General features: G+C 42.7%; 1 pseudogene; it reads right to left on the bottom strand.

The window, feature by feature from the left end:
• Nucleotides 1–2,557: 2,557 nt before the first annotated feature.
• LOC105524202 lies at nt 2,558–7,207 on the bottom strand (annotated as a pseudogene).
• Between the last annotated feature and the right edge of the window lie 1,239 nt (nt 7,208–8,446).

An 8,446-nucleotide genomic window follows, 5' to 3' on the forward strand; every position in this document is an offset into this window, starting at 1 on the left:
ATCATGTCATCTGCAAACAGGGACAATTTGACTTCCTCTTTTCCTAACTGAATACCCTTTATTTCTTTCTCTTGCCTGATTGCCCTAGCCAGAACTTCCAACGAAGTGATGGAAACTTTATAGGAATTTATATGAATTGGGTTTTTTCCCTTGTGGATTTTATAAGCAGATTAAATTCTACATTCAAATTGCTGTACTGCAACTTATTAAATATTCACTTCTTAAAATAAGTTGATGCATTATTTACAGCAGAGCAGATTCAATATTTAAATTGTTTTCTCAAAGAGTTCCTGACTAGAGCATGTCACCAGCACCTTCCTCCTGGACCAGGCGATGAGATGAAATGAGTCTTATTTGGTGCAAATCCTAAGAACAAAGGCTTAACCTGAACTAGAAAGTCAGCTCTGGTTAATGCCAAACTCCAAGTTGAATGCACTTCTGGACCTCTGACTTGCCTTCTTCTTGGCCTCACACAGCATCTTGTCCCTCATCAGCGTTTCTCACACTAAAGGCATCTGGCCACTTGGGATGGAATCATCTGGGATGAGTTTTCAAAATGTATTGGCATTAAAAACAATCATTTTTAAACTTCAGGGTTGAGAATCACTGCTCTAACCAAGGTAGTGCCTAATCAGAAAGCCTTCTTAAGCCTTATCCTAGACTCAGAGTTCAGACTTTGTCTTGTGAGCTCTGGGAGACACCAAAAGGGTTAAAGCAGAGGAAGGACATGTTCACATTTTGCAGTGTAAGAGTAGTGTAGCTGCAATTTGGAGAATGGAACACTCGGGCAAAGGAGACCAGGTGTGACAGTGATCTAGGCGAGAGAGGACGTGGACCCAAGGTAGAGCAGTGGCCATGGATGGATTTGAGAGGCACTTAGGAAAGATAATCAATGGAGCCCAGAGCCTCATTGGATGGAGGGTGGGGAGGTCAGCAGATGACAGAGAGGAAGAAAATAAAGAAGAACTTGCTGTGTTTAGGGTGGGATGTGCTAACGTGAACACTACTTGTTACTGCAAGACTCAGATTATAACCTCGATGTACTGATATCTAAGGTTTTACAAATATACTCTGCTTTCCTAAAATCAATTAAGTGGTTGAGTTTTGATTTATTTTACAGTTAACAAAAGGACATTCTTTGAAGTTCTTTTTGGTATGGGGTGCTAAATAATATAGAGTAAATTAAAACTATATATCTAGGATCCTAGTGAAGTTATTTCTCTTTAGCTTCTCTCAGAAGCTGGGCAATGAACCAAAGCCTGGGCTTTCATTCCGTAGTTCTGAAAATACTCAAGTCTCCTAACCTCAAATTTGGAAGCACTGTCTTTTTAAAACACTGGCAAGTCATCTCCTCCTTTTCCTCTCTGTCTCACTCCCTCTATCCTAGATTTTTCAGGCTTTATTTGGAGATTGTGAATCCACAGATGGGTGCTGTCTAGCTGGAACTGGAGAAATTTTTACAGGACAGAATGTAGCAATAGTTGTAGGACAAGAGGCAAAAATCTGATCTTTTGATCTCTTTCTTTTTCAGTTGTAGTCTGTATAGTTGCAGTGTTCTTTTTTCCTAATCTTAAAATAATTACAATTTATTATCATTATTAGGAATTCAAACAATTCAGGAAAGTATGATACAGAAGGTGAAAACACCCTGACACCGCAGCCTCAGGAACATCTGCGTTAACAGTCTGGTGTATACCCTTCCAGATTCCTGCAGTAACATAGGATTAAGGTGAGGAATTAGGCAGGCACCGAGCAGGAGGTCAAGACTCCAGGCAGATGGAAGCACGTGTTCTTAAGAGAATGCATGACACATCAGGGAAGCCGGAGGTTCCCTATGGCACTGGAATCCGAAGTGTGAAGTGGGGGTGGCGAGATGCAAGGAATGGAGATGGGCAAGGACCCTTTAGAGTGTGTGTGTACATGTGGACACCTTTTAAGAAAATCAGATCATACTATGCATTATCTTCTAAAACTTGTTTTTCCACATGGAAATCTTCCCACATCAGTGTATTTAGATATAATTCATCCTTTAAAAAAGGGATATGTATAGTACTCTATTATTTGGATGGACAAAGTTTGTTTAACCAACCCACTACCAATGTGAGTAGCTTCCAGTTTTTGCTATTAAGAGCAAATCAACATTATTAAGTAAATATCCACAGAAGAATATCTCAAGGCTGAACTTCTAGGATTGATATTGCTAGGTCAATGGCTGTGCCTATTTAAAATTTTATATTACCTACTGTACATAGGATTGGCTAATTCCTTACACCGTTACCAGCACTGGATGCCACTTACTTATTTGTTGTCACTCTTATGGGCAAAAAATGAAAAGTCATTTTAAATGTTATTTTAATGACCATTGCAGTTGAACACCTTTTCATATTTTTCTTTCCTACAGGTATTTATTCTGTGAATTACTGGTCCATGTCTTTTGTATCTATTTTATTGATTTATTTATTTAATTCATTTTGAAACAGAGTTTCGCTCTGTCACCCAGGCTAGAGTGCAGTGGCGCAATCTCAGCTCACTGCAACCTCCGCCTCCCAGATTCAAGTGATTCTCCTGCCTCAGCCTCCCGAGTAGCTGGGATTACAGGCACAGGCCACCACACCTGGCTAATTTTTGTATTTTTGTAGAGATGGGGCTTCACCATGTTGGCCAGGCTGGTCTTGAACTCCTGACCTCAAGTGATTCCCCTGCCTCGGCCTCCCAAAGTGGTGGGATTACAAGCGTGGGCCACCACACCCAGCCTGTATCTGATTATTTTAGATCAGCCATGCAGAAAGGTGGTTGATCTAAAGTAATCAGATATAATAAGCTACTGTAAAGTTGATTAGTTTTTGTTTTTGTTTTTGTTTTTTGGTGGCACTAGGACTTACCAGGCCATGTCTTAGTCCAGGTGCTGGGGCTTGCCCGTGGTGCTCTTGATGTATAAAGCCTGGACATTCTGCCAATTCACCCTGAGTGGTGACACCAGGAAGCTAACATCTAGAAGGATGTTGTACACAAGCTCATCGTCTGTCATCTTCACATGGCCAATGGTCATGGCCAGACACAGCACCTCCGTCTGGAACTTGATTGTGGACTTCATCTCATCAACTCTGGCCACCAAGTTTTTCACTGGGCATGAGCAGGGAAGGGAATTTGATGGCTTTATTCAGGCTGGGGCTGAGGATGTGTTTGATCAGAGTCATCACACTTTATGGCCAGCTTCTTGATGAGTTTCTTTTTCTGGTTGAATTTCTTCAGCACCTCGAAGCTCACATGGTGATAGCCACAGCCTTGGCTTCGTCAAAGTGTTGTTGGTCCCCAGCGCACACACAGAGAGCTTGGAGCAGGGAGTGGACTAAAGCCTTCAGGGTAAGTGCTTGTTCTTCTGAGTTCATTGTTCTTCAAGGTGATCTTCAGCTATACCCAAAAATGTCCAGTGCTTGCACTGGTTCTTGTGCGGGACGCCTAGTACAGAGTATCTCAAGAGGCTTTGCTGCTCTTGGTGCCTCATGACACAGAAACAAGAAAAGAGTGTTACTGTAGAATCTTGCACCTTCATTTAACTAACTGGTGAAACAATGAGTCACTGACCTTCAGTATCTTGGAGTCATGTGTGCTTTAGGTTTATACTGAAATTGCAGGACATTAAACTTCTTTTATAACTAGCTGTGTTTGTTCTTGGCTTTTTCTGTTGGCCTCTACCACCGTGTCTATGGACCTCAAAACTTCTGATTTCCACCAATAAATTTAATATTTTTGAGAAGGACGTTCAAAATACTTCTCAGGATCACTTTGGGAATCACACCTTCACTTTCCATTTATGGATTTATAGTTTTCTGGGAAGAGGACATATCTTTCCTTTGAATACGGCCTGGTCTGTCTTCCTGTTTAGACTTCACATACTCCATCAGCAACCAGCCCTGATCTTGTGCCATTAGGAATTGAAATTAGTCCACATGTCTGTTCCAACTAGTGCTGGAGTGAAACTCACACCAGATTTCCCCCCAACATTCTTTACACTGAGTCTGTAGCTGGACAAATTGAAAGAAATAAGTTCTCCTAGAAATTGTGGCACAGACTTCTTTCTACACAGCTAAGGGTGGGGAAAAAACACAGTAAAGAATTTTAAATACAGATGTCAAGAGCCATTGGAATCATAGGTTGAGGAATGTTTAGGTCTTAGAATCACAGAATTTGGAGTGAAAATGCCCTTTTGATGAGACACAAATCAACTTCCTCATTTTGTGAGTGAGAACAAGACAAGTCAGACAGCTGCTCAGCTTGCCCAGCCAGCAAGTGACAGGGCCGAAATGCAGCTTTCCTGACTCCTGGTCCACAGTCTTTCTTCTTCTAGGCTACCCCCCTTCCTAATCTAGTGAAAGAAGACATTTACTTAGAAGATTCATATCCCAGAAGTCACTTTGCTGGTCACCTATCACAAAGGAGGAACTGAGTCTCAAGGAGATGAAGTGACTCACTGAGGGTCATGGGGCTAGCAGGTGCACGCCCATCCCAGGGCACAGGCTGCGCTACTTCTCATTGCCAAGGAGGGCTCTATCAAGTCACTCTGGCATTTTCCGTCAGGGATGGTCAGAGTCCTCGGAGCAGGTGGAAACATTCCTAAAGTCTCACACTCTAGTGGCTGCTCTCAGAAATCCTAAGAGGCCCCCTTCTTTCAATACTCTGAGAAAACAGTCTGTCCTTTAAGATAGTCTAACCCTGCACCTTGTGTCTTACTGAAAATAAATCCTCATGATTCTCCTGGGTTTGTGACTTGTGTAATAGTGCATGTGTTCAGAGTAGTTGTATTTCATTTTCTTGCAGTAAAATATGTCACTGTTTTCCTCCTAAGTTGGGTTCTTTTGTTTTTAAGGAATACTGCTGTAAGTAAGCTTGAGACCAGGGGGTTTTACTGTAGGAATTGAGATAGCATTAGGGACTGAGGTCACCTGAGAGACTGGCCAGCTCTGGGGACCCGGTGCTCTCTACATCGCTTTCTCATGGCTTCTTCTTCTTTCTCGTGCTTCTGCTCAGATCTCCTTTCTACCGCCTGGCTCATCCTGCTTATTAGAGGTTTCTGAACCTCCCTAACTGTAACTTACTCACAGGTTTTGCTTGCTATGTCCCTGACTCTCCCTCAGGGCATCTCTAAGGACATAGGAAAAAAACAAACCCTGTTTCTCCCACTGTGCTCTCACAACATATAACATTTCTGCGACCAAATGTGTGGGTGTATTGTCTCAACACCAAGCAAGCAGTAAGTTCTGCAGCAGACACCAGCTGGGTATCCTCTAATTCAATTCAGTTCTGACACTGTCCACCTGGAGATGGCGTCAGGTCCCACAGGTCCAGGGCTCAGTCCCACCAGACTGCCCTCCACTTCCCATGGCAATCACAAGTTCCAGGTTGTTTTACCTGTGCTCTGACCAGCCAGCTATAAATCAGGGGTCCCATGGCCCCCTCCTTAGGTTTGATTAATCTGTTAGAGTGGCTCACAGAACTCAGGGAAACACTTAGGTTTACTAGTTTATCATGAAGGGTGTTACAAAAGATATAAATAAAAGCCAGATGAAAGAGAAGCATAGGGTGAAGCATGTCAGAAGAGGCAAGGCGCTTCCATGCCCTCCCCAGGCGAGCCAACCTCCAGGAACCTCCCCCTGTTCGGCTATCTGGAAGTTCCATGAACTCAGTACTTTTGGGTTTTAGGAAAACTTCATTTAGGCATGATTGACTAAATCACTGGCCATTGATGATCAACTTAACCTTCAGCCTCCCCCGAGGTTAGAGAATTGGGCTGAACGTTCCAACCCTATAATCCCCCCTTGGTCTTTCATGAGATCAGCCCCCATCCTGAAGCAACCTAGGGCTGCCAGCCACCACCAGTCATCTCATTTGCATACAAATGATACTCTTATCACTTTGGAGATTTCAAGGATTTTAGGAGCTATATGACAGAAAATTAGACAAAGACCAAATATATACTTTATAATATCACAGCATCCTTGCAGTTTCTGTTCTCGTTGCTATGGACTCATTCCTTCTGTGTTTCCTAGTTTTAGGAAAGACAGAGAACATGATTGGCTCAGCTCACCTTTTTTGCACGAGGACATAGCTCATAGTCATTGTCCAGCCTATGGGAATGGCTGCCCTTTGGTCAGGTGCCTACCATTGCGCCAATCAGAAATGGCCGAAGAGGGCTTTCGTCACATGGCAAATTATCTGGCAAATTAAGCATCTGTTGGTGGGGCAATTTTTTTAGAAGGGGAAGAGGAATTGTAAGCACGTCTAATGTATCTGCTTTAAAAAAATAAAATTAAAAAAAAATAAGCCTCAAGTGCCATGGAACTGAATCTGCCAATTGACATCTTTTGTGAATTTCTTGGGAATTACAAAAAAAAAGTTATTCAGGAACTCCTTCAACTACCTAACAGTGAGTCATGGCAATGGTATAATTTCCCGTCCGTGAACTGCTTGGCTATTTTCCAAGTACTCCCATTGGGTTCCACTCCCCTGAGGCTGAAATTTCAGTGTGCCATTGGCAGAGAATGAACCCATATGCCTCGGTCTCTGAGCTTTATCCTGAGAAGGTCTTATGATCTCTATATTCCTAACCTGGCCCATTCCTTCATGACACCTTTAATGAATAGAGGTGAATCTGCAACACTGAACATAAAACTTACGCTCACATGCAAACCCTATGCTATGGCCCATATTATAGAAATTAGTGGATTTAGGAGCTTGGGAGGATGCATGGGAGTTGGGTAGATATGCAGGAAAAAGGAGCTAACCTTTACTGAGCATCTACCATGAACATGGTGTGTATAGAGAACCTGGTGTACAGATGAGGAACCTGAGGTTCAGAGAAGGTGAGACACCTGCCCAGCAACACACAGCAAGCAGGTAGTAGAGCTAGAATTTAACCCAGATCTCTCTAATTCCAAATCACACTCTTTGTATCATATGTTGAAGGTGGTGGTTGAAAAGGGGTTAGAGGGAGATATTCCAGATGAAGAAAATGGAGACCATTACAGATAAATATGTGACAGTGGGTAAATAGAAAGTGGTGTGGGCTCTAGAGTGACAGATTTCTGTTGGAATAGAGGGAGATTAAATGTCAGAGGCAGCCAGATTCTTGCACAATATAAAGGCCAGGCCAGGGCGTAACTGACGTTTTTGGAGGCCTTGGGGAGTCACTGAAGGCAAGGCAAGGCATTACGTCTCCAAGACAGCTGTTCAGATTAGAAGGATTAGCCTGGAGACAGGTGTCAGATGGATTGGAATAGGAAGAGACTCGAGGTGATTTAGGCACGCATAACTGTGGAGGGCCCCTGTAAGCTCAGAGAATGTTTCACAGCTGGCTTCATCTTCTTATGCAAGGACTCTTTTTAGTCCCTCTCCCTCCTCATCTCTGTAATAGTCACGAGCTTAAAATTGCCTGTCCTCCACAGAAACTGTTTGCTATACAGCATCACCTTTGATGAAGAGAAATGCTGTCAATTTTTTTGTAATAATTTCTATCTGAAGCCTCCAAATGCTATGTTTTTGATTTTTAAAAACAAAACTACTCCAAAGGGTAGCGACTACTGAGAAGCCAAGGCTGTGGTCTAAATTTCCCCTGAAAGTCTTAACCACGGGTAAGATTTTGTATGTGTATCAATCATACCATTTCCATCCTCATTCTCTGTTCCTGTCACTCCAAGTGTGAGAAGAGACAGATGATTAAGATAAAGTCCAGTTCCTAGGACTTTACCTTCTATTTCTCCTTTTTCTTTTCCAAAGTAAAATCACCATGAAATTATAAGATGTTGCAGGCAATTTGGCTAAGGCACTTGTGGATTTGCTTTGGGAAGAGTAAAAATCAGCAAATGTTTTCTTCCCCGCATTTTGCAGCTATTGAGGGTACTTATATAATTTGGGCCTGCCTAACATAAAGAGTATTGGTGCTGAAACATGTCTTTCCGTTACCAGAGATTAAGTATCAAGTTTGGCGATGAATTAGTCAGTTTTATTGATGAGAAAACTGAAGTGGAGTTTAACCCCTGGACTCTGTGGGTCTCAGTAATCAGGTAGGTGGAAATCCAGTGGATAAAAATGGCAGCAGGATCGTGGCACACCTGTAGTCCCACCTACTTGGGAGACTGAAGAGGAAGAATTGTTTGAGGCCAGGAGTTCAAGACCAGCCTGGACAACGTTGCAAGACCCCCATCTCTACAAAAAATTTAAAAAAAAAAAATCAGCCAGACATGGTGGCAGGTACCTATAGTCCCAGCTACACAGGCAGCTGAGGCAGGCAGATTGCTTGAGCCCAGGAGTTTGAGGACAGCCTGGGCAACAGAGTACCTGTCTCTAAGAAAAAAGAAAAATTGTAACAGGTTGATCTGCATTTTCCTTTTGCCCTAGGCTAAATTTGGAGCCCCTCTTCCTTTACATACTTGAAGTAATAAAATTTACA

Source organism: Colobus angolensis, unplaced genomic scaffold, assembly GCF_000951035.1.
Source record: "Colobus angolensis palliatus isolate OR3802 unplaced genomic scaffold, Cang.pa_1.0 Scaffold49, whole genome shotgun sequence".
NCBI lineage: Eukaryota > Metazoa > Chordata > Mammalia > Primates > Cercopithecidae > Colobus > Colobus angolensis.